This window comes from Tursiops truncatus, chromosome 6 (assembly GCF_011762595.2).
Source record: "Tursiops truncatus isolate mTurTru1 chromosome 6, mTurTru1.mat.Y, whole genome shotgun sequence".
NCBI classification, from domain to species: Eukaryota; Metazoa; Chordata; class Mammalia; order Artiodactyla; family Delphinidae; genus Tursiops; species Tursiops truncatus.
Window position 1 is genome coordinate 4,984,211 of NC_047039.1, and position 12,387 is coordinate 4,996,597.

A 12,387-nucleotide genomic window follows, 5' to 3' on the forward strand; every position below is an offset into this window, starting at 1 on the left:
GGGGATTCCCTTGTATGTTATTTGTTGTTTTTCTCATACTGCTTTTAATATTTTTTCTTTGTATTTAATTTCTGATAGTTTCATCAAGATGTGTCTTTGCATGTTTCTCCTTAGATATATCCTGTATGGGACTCTCTGTGCTTCCTGGACTTGATTAACTCTTTCCTTTTCCATATTAGGGAAGTTTTCAACTATAATCTCTTCAAATATTTTCTCAGTCCCTTTTTTTTTCTCCTCTTCTTCTGGGACCCCTATAATTCGAAGTTTGTTGCATTTAATGTTGTCCCAGAGGTCTCTGCAGCTGTCCTCAATTCTTGTCATTCTTTTTACTTTATTCTGCTCTGCAGTAGTTTCTGTTAGGTCCTTTTGATCTAAGGTATAGTACAAGTCCACAGTTTCCTTGTGGATTTTCTGTTTGGATCATTTGTTGAAAGTGTGGTATTGAAGTTCCCTATATTGATCTTTGTGGGTGGGAAGGGGTGGAGGCTGGTATCTCCTACTCTGTCAACTTGGTGATATCACCTCAAGAAAAACAAAATATTTTTATAAAGAAAATAAAAGCTCCTACTAGCATGAGAACATATGAAATCCCACTATTTTGGGTGAAATTTCTATACTAGTTAAAGATTAAGTTCTAAGAATTAGCTAAAAGGAATTTTTAAGCACACCATTAGTATTTTTTTTAATTTATGTTTAAACATATACAAACTTATTTAGATGACTTTATAGTGGCTCTCTGTATTTAGAATTTATCACAGAAAATATCTGAATGATTATATTAAAAAGAACTAGACAGTTTTCAATTGACAGCGTAGATTGGAAAATACAGCAACATTTTTAAAAATTCTAAAATTTTTGCCTGTTGTATTTTTGTTTTTTTTTTGTTTTATATTTGTTTAATTCTGTTGATGAAATTAAGAATTTGGGGGAATTAAACTGATTCTAACCCACAGAATAAGTTAGAATTTGTATTTTGATAAATATTAATAACTACTTAAATAATTAAAACAAAATTCAACCAGTTATATGTAAACCACATAGACAAACTCGTCAACATGCGGTGTGTAAGTTCCAACCAGATACTGGGGACTTGAGATTTATGTTAACTAGATTTCCAATCTGTTAGATAGAAAATACTTAACTACTGAAGCCCTCTGAAAATAATCACACTAGTAGTAGTGGGGAGAACATGGGCTTTAGAATAAATAGAATAGGGTTCAAACATAGACTCTAGTACTTATTTTGTGATCTTAGTGCAGTTATTAGTCTAACTGTCCCTCAGTGTTCTCATTCATATTTTGAAGAAATTAAATAAATTAATCCATAGAAAGTCCCCAGCACAGTTCCTGACATAGGTGTTCATTTTCTCCTTCTCTCCTTTTCTTATGTCTTACTAAATAATTCCCTAAATGTGGTCTGAATCAGGGGAACTTGAATAAAGTCCAAAGATGGGCATTAGAGTATTGAATGAATTCTTTAAATGAGCCTATTGCAGGTGTGTGCATTTGCCTGTGCCTTTTATGCATGTTTAAAACATATTTTACATTAAAGACATTTTTATATTTCCATCAGATGAGAACCACCACTGTTCTATACTAACTCACTCTATTTTATTGTGAACAACTGATACTCATAAAACAGTCTACTGGAGTCGTGCTAGGAAGTCTCACCCCTTGAAGTAAAAGGAACTCTATGAAATTTTGCTGCTAACTTAATTTTCTTTCTCAGAGTTAAATTTGAAGGGGGAGGTTAATACAGTTTATAATATTACTTATTAGTACTGTGGAATTGCACATGCAAGAAAAAATAATCACCAGATTTTATCCGTTGTTCATCTCCACACCCTCGTGTCTTTGCCTCTAGTGTGCACTTCCCTCTGGCTTTAAGGCATTACCTGGCAACCATATTCCCTGCTTGTTAAAATGTTTTTCACTCTTTACTGTAAAGCTGGTATTATTTCTCCCATGAATTTTTCCTGAAAGAGCTGGTTTCTTCGTGTTTATTCCTGTAGGCCTTTTTGCAAATGTACCACCATTGTGTTGCAACTAGTATCCCATCAGTTGCAAAAATATGTTTCCCTGGATAATGTCCTTGAGTGTGGACAATGTCCCTCTCCACTTCTCCACAGGGTCTGTTGTGCAGAGGTATGCAGTGTGGTTTTGTTGAATGAATGAATACGTGAGCGAACAGTTTGGTATATAATTGGACATCATTTCGTTTCGCATTTAACAAAGTCAACAACCTGTCAGTCTGTGAGGGATTACACAGAATAAATTTTGGCCTAATTTGCAAGCATTTTATTTAAATTCTGATCCTATTATTGATTCACTTAGTCCTCAATCTATAAACGTAGGTCACTTTGGTAACTCAGTTTTGAAAAACACCTTTGAGAGTATAAAACTGGATAAAAAAAATCATCCTTTTCCTCCTAGAATACTGTTATTTTTAAGGAAAGTTGAACAGACTTGACTTTAGATAAAACCTTTTTTTTTATGTATGTTTTGTCTCCTGTGCTTTCTTCTCTGTTTTGCACAGTAGCAATAACTACTTATTGAATAAATATCCTATAATAATGTTCTTGAGCTGCTGTGTTTATTTCTTCCCATGATCTATGAGCTGCAGAGGTTATGTGATCAGAGAACGATCTCAAAACCACTCTTGACCAGAAAAGAGAGCTGACCATCACATCACCTGTTTTGCTATATTCAAATAGTTAAGTCACTTGACAGGCTCCATATATGGGTGCATGGAGGAAAAAGACGAGAGAATAAGAAAAAAGACAAAAAGCATCGATGAATTTTTTTTAGGGTTTGAAGATATGATTCTTAAACATAGATGAAGAAAAATACTCATGGAAAGAGAGGACGATTTGTGGATTGTTTTCAGTTTTTCCAAATCCCATGTGAACTCATTCATTTTCCTTTCCTTTTCTTAGCTTATATACCCATATTTCCACATTTACTCTCTATGAGCAGTGAGATATAACTGTAAAATCTGTGATGTGATGTGATACGCCGTCAATCACATATCCATCAGATAATTCCTACACTGTGTTTCTTTCATCTTGGGTTCTTAGAAACCTGGATTGCATTTTATTGTCTTGTACTTCCAGTCCTTAAGCCTGGCATTATGCTTAACATACAATCTTCAACATCAAAATAACCAAGTAATCAACATATGCATACCTACATGTATGTATGTGTGTGTTTGGGGGTGTGTGTTTACACACACAGTATATATATAAATAAACTGATTTTATATAATGGCCTTTAGTAACTAAAATTTGCATAATGACTTTTAGAAACTATAGACATCCACAAATACACACAAGTATGTGTATGTGTATGCACACACACAAAAGCACGCTGACTATATATAAAATAACTAATTGTACATGATGTTGTCAGTGTTCAGGACACACTACCCCAATATGACATGTGTTGGCACATGGACTATTTTAAGCTGAAGGACTTTGGGAAAGGGCAGGTCTGGGAACGACTTTCTGACCTTCCCCTGAAGCAGGTTACAAGGCCCTCATAGGAGAGGTGCCCTCCCTCTACCCACAGGAAAGGAGCATCGTTTTCTCCAGAGACAGGGTGCAGACTCTGAATGGACAGACCTTGCTAAGTGTCCCGCAGTTGACTACCCTCAGCTCACGTTCCTTTTGGTCCTATCACTGTTTCCAGGACTCTCCACCCTGCAAACCTAGTATGAGAACACTGGGTCTAACTGTGTCTCTGAGTCTTCATGTCCTTATGAAGATTCCTATGTCCTATAAAACTTATATTAAATAAAACTGTATGCTTTTCTCTTGTCAGTCTGTCTTTTGTTACAGAGACTCAGCTGAGAACTTAACATGGGTAGAGGAAAGATACTTTTCCTCTCCTACAATGTCCTCTAGTAACGAAAACAAACTTCATAAAGGTTTTTAGAGACTGGGAGCTCTTTACCACCCTTCTTAGCTCTCCCCTAACACCTCAGAGGAAGGGGTTTGGCCTCTTTTCTTTATGTGAGAATAGCTCTTACTCATGAAGGAAACGTGGTTCTCAAAACTAGGCTTCCTGCATGATCACACACTATCTTATCTTGCAAAACAAAAACCAGCAACACTTAAACATTATGGAAATGATGTAGCTGCTGATGAAAGTCACCGAACCTATATCTTCCATTTCCTTCTTCTGGTTTGTTCTCTAATTTACAACCAAAACTCCCCTGTAAATTGAGCAAACTCTTGCTAATGGAAAAATCAGGGAATGGGAAGTTTTTAAAAATATTTTAATGTCTTTGTTGAAGTGTCCAATATAATAGGGAGAAATAATTCCCAGGATATAAAAACTCAAGGCAAGATGATTTCTTTTTCCCTCATTTTGAACAAAGTACTATGCAAAGGCTTGATTTAAAAACAAACCATCAAGTAGTTCTCAATTATCTTTTTTTATTTTAATGTAAAATTCCCAGAGTGTTGCCAAAAAAAAAGTGCTGTTCAACCAGCCAGACTCAGTTTCTCTGTTCCTGAAAAGAGAGTTGATTGGCCTTCCTGAAGTGTTTTGAGACTTAATTAGTTTATACTTGAAAAGCACTTTCAATGTGTAAGGTCCCATTCAAGTGTCAAGTATTATTAATCAGTGAATGCCAGATTCAGCAGTTTTCTTTTACTTTATAAACTCTTAGTAACTCCTTAAACAAAATGCTAAATTACATGGCCTTATTTTCTTTCTTTAGAAATCTCTTTTGTACACATTTTCCAACCTGCTTTTAAAATATGTGCGACGTACCATTCTTTTCTCTCTTTTTTTGCAAAGAATGCCACCTAAAAGTTCTTGCAAATATTTCCCTAAGTATGTTTTTCTCTTATCTACACCACTTCCCAGGCTGAGTTCTTTGCAGCATAAACTGATGGCATCAATAATATAGCCAAATGGTGAATCAAATTGTGATCCTTTGAATTGTTACTCTATTACCAACAGATTTGCAGGAGAAATACATTATTTGTAAACATATTTTATGATATAATAACTACTGTAATTCAGTGTAAAGTGTCAAGATTTATACAGACGCCTCTTTCAATTCAAGGGAAAATGTGAAGATCATGCTTTGGGCTCCACCATGGAGCTGAGATAAGTAACTGCAGGCTTCAGAATTGATGTCTCAAATGGTATGAATCCAATCAGAAAGAACGGCTGAATTTATAATTCTTCTCTCCCCACTATATATGGAGTGAACTCTTTATAACAATATAAAAATCACATCCATACAAGCATGTGTCTCTTCAAAAGGTGTACTGTTTGGAAGTTAATGACTCTTTAGATTTTTATTTCAAAAGCAAGCATATGAGAAGAGATGATGATTTTTTGTATACGTTCTACTCTTATCTCCTGTAAAGAAAAGAACGGTAGCTTATTTAACTAGCTATCTGACTGGTGTTTGAGTTCTGGCTCTTGTCCTTACTAGCTCTGAGACATTTAGCAAGATGTGTGACACCTGCCTCAGCCACAAACGGGGTTTTGTGTAAAGTTAAATAAGTGGATGTATGTAAAATCTAAGTATAGTGGCTGGCCCAGTGACGTGCAGAGTGAATGCATTCAAGTGAATGCACATTGATGTTTGATGCTATTCTTTCTATGATTTGTATTTTTCTGCATCTATCAGTATGTGACTCATAAAAGACAGTAAATATTGTTGAATTTAAGTGAGAGAACCAAGGAGGGTTAATTATTCATCAGAGCAAGCAATGATCACCAACATTATCATCGTCATTATCACCTTCAAACATTCAACGTGGACCAAATATGTTAGCTAAATAAATAACAAGATGCGTTGTTTACATCCATAGCACTTGCAATCAACATGAGTATTGTTTCCACATAGCTCCAGTTGAGAAGTAATTCAGCCCCGTAAATTTGCATACTAGCAATGTGTTATGTGGCAAGGGCAGAATCGTAAATATTTTTATAATTATAGTTACAATAGAACCTGCGTCTTAATGTTTCATGGGCTCTGCCAATTTCAAAAATATATGTTGGTCCATTATGCTGAGCAACTTCAGAAATAGCACGTAAGATAGAGGGTTTTGACAGTATTGATAACTCAGTTACTAACACACATGCTGGTGAGACAGGTGTTTCTAAGATTAATGAATTAATTTATATTTTGTAAGTCTGAAATAATTCATGTTTAAAAAAAGAAACATAAAAATTTCATATCTTATTTCCAAATCACCACTTCCAGACTGTTCTTTCCGTTCTGAAGCAGCACAAAATTCGGATGTGGTGATCAGAAAACATGGTGCCAGTGATTTTTACCACTTAGCATATTCAGTTCAACTGAGATCAACTGATTCTGTTGCATTTGAGCTCAACATGTATCTCCATGAATTGTTCCTGGAACTATAAAAATATGGATAAATAATATTTAGGTTTTTTTCCCCCTTTTTCTTGATATACACCTGACAGCTTATTTAGTATGTGCTGGACAGATGAGAGCTGAAGTGTACTAAAGGTTGAATAAAAAAACTGACTAATAATTCTGTTTTGCAAAGTTATTAGTGAGAGTATTGATTTAATGTTGAGAGACATAAAGAAATGTTTTTCTTTTTAATTTCAGAACACATGTATTTATTTAGCCAGAGAAAAGGGTGCTATCTACAGACTGACTTGCCTGTTTACTTTGCCCTCTTTTTAATGCGTGCTTTATGAAACCCTGGTACTAGCGCTGTATCTGTCCTTCTGACAACTGCTTGTCCATCAGGCCAGACTCTAAAAATAAAATGCAAAGAGCTTCTTACCCAGACAGTAGGAATTAATTTTCCCATTATAAGTAGTGCTTTTAGTACAGGATTGATTTTTAAAAATTAATTAATTTATTTATCTTTGGCTGCGTTGGGTCTTCGTTGTTGCACGCGGGCTTTCTCTAGTCTCTGCGAGCGGGAGCTCCTCTTCGTTGCAGTGCACGGGCTTTTCATTGCGGTGGCTTCTCTTGTTGTGGAGCACGGGCTCTAGGTGTGCAAGCTTCAGTAGTTGTGGTGCGTGGACTCAGTAGTTGTGGCTCGCGGGCTCTAGATCTCAGGCTCAGTAGTTGTGGCTCGCGGGCTCTAGAGCACAAGCTCAGTAGTTGTGGCGCATGGGCTTAGTTGCTCTGCAGCACGTGGGATCTTCTCGGACCAGGGCTCAAACCCATGTCCCCTGCCTTGGCAGGCGGATTCTTAACTACTGCGCCACCAGGGAAGTCCAGGAATGATTTTTGTTTGTTGAATCCCTTCTCCCTAAAGATGAAACTGAGTGAGCTGCGGTGTGGGACTGTGATACCGTGGGTACAAAGCTGAGGATCAGCTGGAAGGATAAGACAAGGACGTTTTTCACTCAGCACCTCTCCCTCCATACACCCAGTTGTTACCAAATCTCAACCTCTCCTTTACAATCTATCCTTCCTCTGACCCCTCTTTCCCATCCTCCGTGCTAACATCTTACCCTAGGGAATCCTTATGTTATAACTGAATTATTCAATAGCCTCTGGATTGGTATCCTTATTTTCAGTTTTCACAAGGCAAGCCGTGCTCCATATGCTGACAAAGAAATTCTCCAAAATACAGCATCGTATGTGTCAATTCCTTCTTAGATGCTTTCAGGTGGCTCACTGTGGCCTACTTGCAGGATGGCAAATAGGTTCCATATAAACGGCCAACTTCAGTCTGTAGTCAGGCTTACCTGGAGCGCTGTGTGGAAGTCAATTGTTTCCAGAATGACCTGGCAAGAGTGCAGTGATTGATTAGTGATGTCTGCCCCAGGGGTAGCAATGGGGACCTGCAGCCCTTCCGCAGTGGATCTTAGACCAGTCCCAACAGAGGAGAACCTATCCTCTCAGTATTCTCAAATAGTACACGAACATGTGTGGATGTGTCTACTCAGAGAAAATAGTTGATGATTTGAAAGAATGATGTGCGTGACTCAGGCAAATGGACAAAGACACTATTTTCTCAGCTGTGTCAATTACTAGATTTGTGTGTGACTCCCTGCATTATTTAGTACAAGCTTAACCTTCCTGTGACTGAGTTTCCTATCATCAAAATGAGGACAACAGGCTTGTCAAAAAACTGTAGATACGTGTAAATCATTTAGAGAAATGGCTGACACACAGCAAGCTCTTTAAAAATGTATGCTACTACTGTCGTCATTGTCTATCTTTACAACACTCTCAGAGGTCTTGGCTCCCCACCACTTGGAGAAGAAAATCAAAAAAAGTGCGATTCACACAATATTTCCCACCACCACGTAGATAAGAGCAGGTTTACATACACAGATATGCATATATGTGTGTACATAAATATATAAAGTAAATGATATATGTGTATAAATGTATGTATAAATGTGTATATGTGTATACATGTCCATAGCTAGAAATTGCTCTTCACCAGCGAAAACAATTGTCAATTATTCTACTTCCTGCCAGTTACTAATTAACTGAGAACAATTAAGTAATTAAAAATAAAAATATTTATTTGTGGGAGAAGGAAGGAACAGCTCGTCTAATGGAAGGCTAATTACAATATTATTTCTAGGTAACATGTCAGGCATCATCCCACCTCAAGGCATTTGCATTTGCTGCACGCTTTGCTTGAGGTGCTCTTCCCAACGTATGTTCCTGTTGACCTTTCCTCCTTCCAGCCTGCCTAGTTACCATCTTCTCAGCGAGGCCTTGCCTGCCACTCAGCTTCTAAACACACTGCCCCAGCCTTCCCTTCCCCGTTCCCTCCTGTATTGGTCCTCTACTGTACTGGTCACCTTCTATTATACCATGTAGTTTACTATATATTGTGTTTTTTTATTGAAGTATGGTTCGTATACAGTGATACGATACAAGTTACAGGTATACACTATAGTGATTCACAATTTTTAAACTAGTTTGTTGTATTTTTTAGATTTCACATATAAATTATATCACACAGTATTTGTCTTTCTCTGTCTGACTTATTTCACTTAGCATAGTGCCCTCCAAGTCCATCCATGTTGCTGAAAATGGCAAAATTTCATTTTTTATGTCTGAGTAGCGTTCCATTGTATACGTGTGTACATATACACACACACGCCATGGATATATCTTCTTTATCCATTCATCTGTTGATGGACACAGGTTGCTTCCAAGTCTTGGCAATTGTAAATAATGCTGCTATGAACCTAGGGGTGCATGTATTGTTTCAAATTAGTGTTTGTATCAAAATTGTTTCAAATTTTTTTGGATATATACCCAGGAATGGATGGGTCATATGGTAGTTCTATTTTCAGTTTTTGGAGAAGCCTCCATACTGTTCTCCACAGTGGTTGCACCAATTGACATTCCCACCAACAGTGCACAAGGGCTCCCTTTTCTCCACATCCTTGCCAACATCTATTTATGTTCTTTTTGATGATGGCCATCCTGACAGGTGTGAGGTGACATCTCATTGTGGTTTTGATTTGCATTTCCCTCATGATTAGTGATGTGGAGCATCTTTTCATGTGCCTGTTGGCCATCTGCATTTCCTCTTTGGAAAAATGTCTATTCAGTTTTTCTGCCCGCTTTTTAAAATTTATTTTTTATTGAAGTATAGTTGAATTACAATGTTGTGTTAATTTCTGCTGTACAGCACAGGGACTCAGTTATATATATATATATATATATATATATATATATATACATTCTTTTTCATATTCTTTTCCATTGTGGTTTACCACAGGATGATGAATATAGTTCCCTGTGCTATACAGTAGGACCTTGTTGTTTATCCATCTATATATAATAGTCTGCATCTGCTAGTCCCAAACTCCCACTCCTACCCTCTCCCACTCTCCTCCCCCATGGCAACCACCAGTCTGTTCTCTATGTCCCTGCTTTTGTTTCTGTTTCATAGATAGGTTCATTTGAGTCATATTTTAGATTCCACATATAAGTCATGTCATATGGTACTTGTCTTTGTCTTTCTGACTTACTTCACTTATTATGATAATCTCTAGTTACATCCTTTTTTTTTTATTTGGTTGTTTTATTTATTTTCTCTCCCCACACTAGAATGTAAAATCCATGAATATTCTTTCATTTACTACTGTACGAACCTTGGCTGACACAGTAAAAGACTGGCTTACACATAGTAGAAGCTTAAGAATTATATGAAAAATGAAGGAAAGAATGATTCTTTTAGTTGAAATAGATAGACATCCCTAGTTATTCAAATAAAGGGATCACTTATGACTATCCTACCTTATCTACAGGGCTCTTGATAGACTTGAGAAATGGAGGAGGATTTTATAAATAGGCCTTTTCCTTTAGGCAGGGTATTTTGAAATGAATGTACAGCTATTTTAGGAAAACTAAAGATGAACTGAAAATGCTGTCAATTAATAATAATTATAACAATAAATGACTGCTGTACACAAGTACATCTTTTTGTATTTAGTGAATGTTTGGAATTTTTTTGAGGAAATAGTAAAATCTAAATTCTATCCCAGAAATTCACATGAGGGCTCCTGAAACTCATTCTGAGGCAGTGAGGAAGGCAGCTGAGGTAGACACAGCCTGTACACTGCACCTGGTATGAGGGCCGCAAGGGGAAAGGGTAAAACACTCTTGTCCCTTTTACGTCAGTAAAAAGCCCTTTTCTCTAGACATCTTTGGATGCATGATTATTATTCACGGAAACCGTCAGTTTCCTCAAGTCCACCCTGTAACATGATAGCTGAGTGACAGACAGTGGACCATTATCTTGACAAGGTACAGCTTAGCAAGTACAAGTCAAGTTAACTGGAAATCTAAAGTCAGGAAGTCAGGATATTATTATTTTCTGTTTGATGTTACTTCCACCTATTGTGAATCTGAATTCACACTTTTATTTTAACCATTAAGACTGTCCTTTCCTGGCTTACCTTTTGCCAGATTATCCAAATGAATATTGGGGAAAAGGCCAATCATTTAACTGCCGATTTAATGGTAATATATGAGGTTTTAATACTATAGACTTAACATTAAGGGGATTTTATTTCGATGTTTTGACATTAAAAGCCGTCATTACAGCTGTTGAACATATTGTTTTTGTTCCTCCCCAAGTAATCCTTTCTATAATGTATGTTACCAATATTAATTAAACAGGGACCATAAAAAGTCCTTAAGTCATTTTTAGAACATGTCCTCAAAGTGGTTTTGTAATGCTACTTAATATATATGCTTGCAATCGGAAGAAAACACCTCAGCTGCTGTCGAACATAACAGAAGAATACAGAAGAAATGATGCTAGCATTGTGACTTATCATGGTTACAAGCAGATTCGGACACTGCATCTTGCACACGGGAGGTTTAACAGGAAATGTTAGAGGGAACTGCATTAATAAGGGATGAGGGAGGGAGGCTGGGCAGAGAATGAAGTTGAAATCCGATGAAGCTGAAGCAGAGGTTTCAACGGATTCTGCAATCAGAGAGCAGCTCTGAAGTGGGACCGTTCTTCAGAGCTGTCCCATTGAGGAAGGGCAGCCAACGCCAGTTTGCAGGCTGCCCTCCCAGGACAGTGGTGGTGTGGATGGGGGTGTGTAATCTTGCACACGACGGCCTCCTTCAGCCAAGGGCACTGCCTAGAGAGGGAATCAGCTAAGAAACGAGTTTCGGTGCAAGGTTGGATGTGGGAGGTCGACCCTGGAATCCACTGCAGCCCACCTACTGCTCCCACCAGAGAGTTCACCCACCTGCAGACACCTTGCCCACGTGTAGGCTGGTCCGTCCTCCAGGAGAAGCTTAGAAGAGGAAGGTTAGTGGGACACACCAAGCCCCACTATGCTTCTGGTCTAGAGGCCATAACTTAGCCCTTGACGCCACCTCCTTAACTACCTGTTCTGGACTCCCCTCACCCCTGGTTAGCACCTCTGCTAGACCCTGCGAGGGGTCTGAGGCCTGGCCAAGCCTATGGCCCTTCTCAGCCTATGGCTGGTGCCCTTTTCCCTTCATCGTCGTGACTGGACAGAGGAGCATGAAGAAAAGCTCCTGTGGGTCATCAGGGCGTCCGATGCGTTTTTCCTGCGTCTCGTGGTCACAGCGTCAGTTAGCTGAAGGCTATAGGTACTCCTTTCCTTGGCTGCTGGTTTCTGACCCCAAGAAGCACGAAGTGACTGCACAGCAGCAGCAGCTTCGGGTGTCGGCAGAGGTTCACGTATGCCCTGGTGGGAACTTTCTCTTCTGAGAAGCAGGACTTCTAGACCTGCAAAGACTAGAGGTGCAGGAATGAGGAATCACACATTCCTCAGTGCACCACTCCTATTTTCACCTTGTTTTCCAGATTCGTGCACTCTAATTAATAACCTGTCCAGAACCCACTGTGCGTCATCTCCAAGGTGGTACCCCTCAAATTTGTCTCTAAGAGGTTGTTCCATTGCT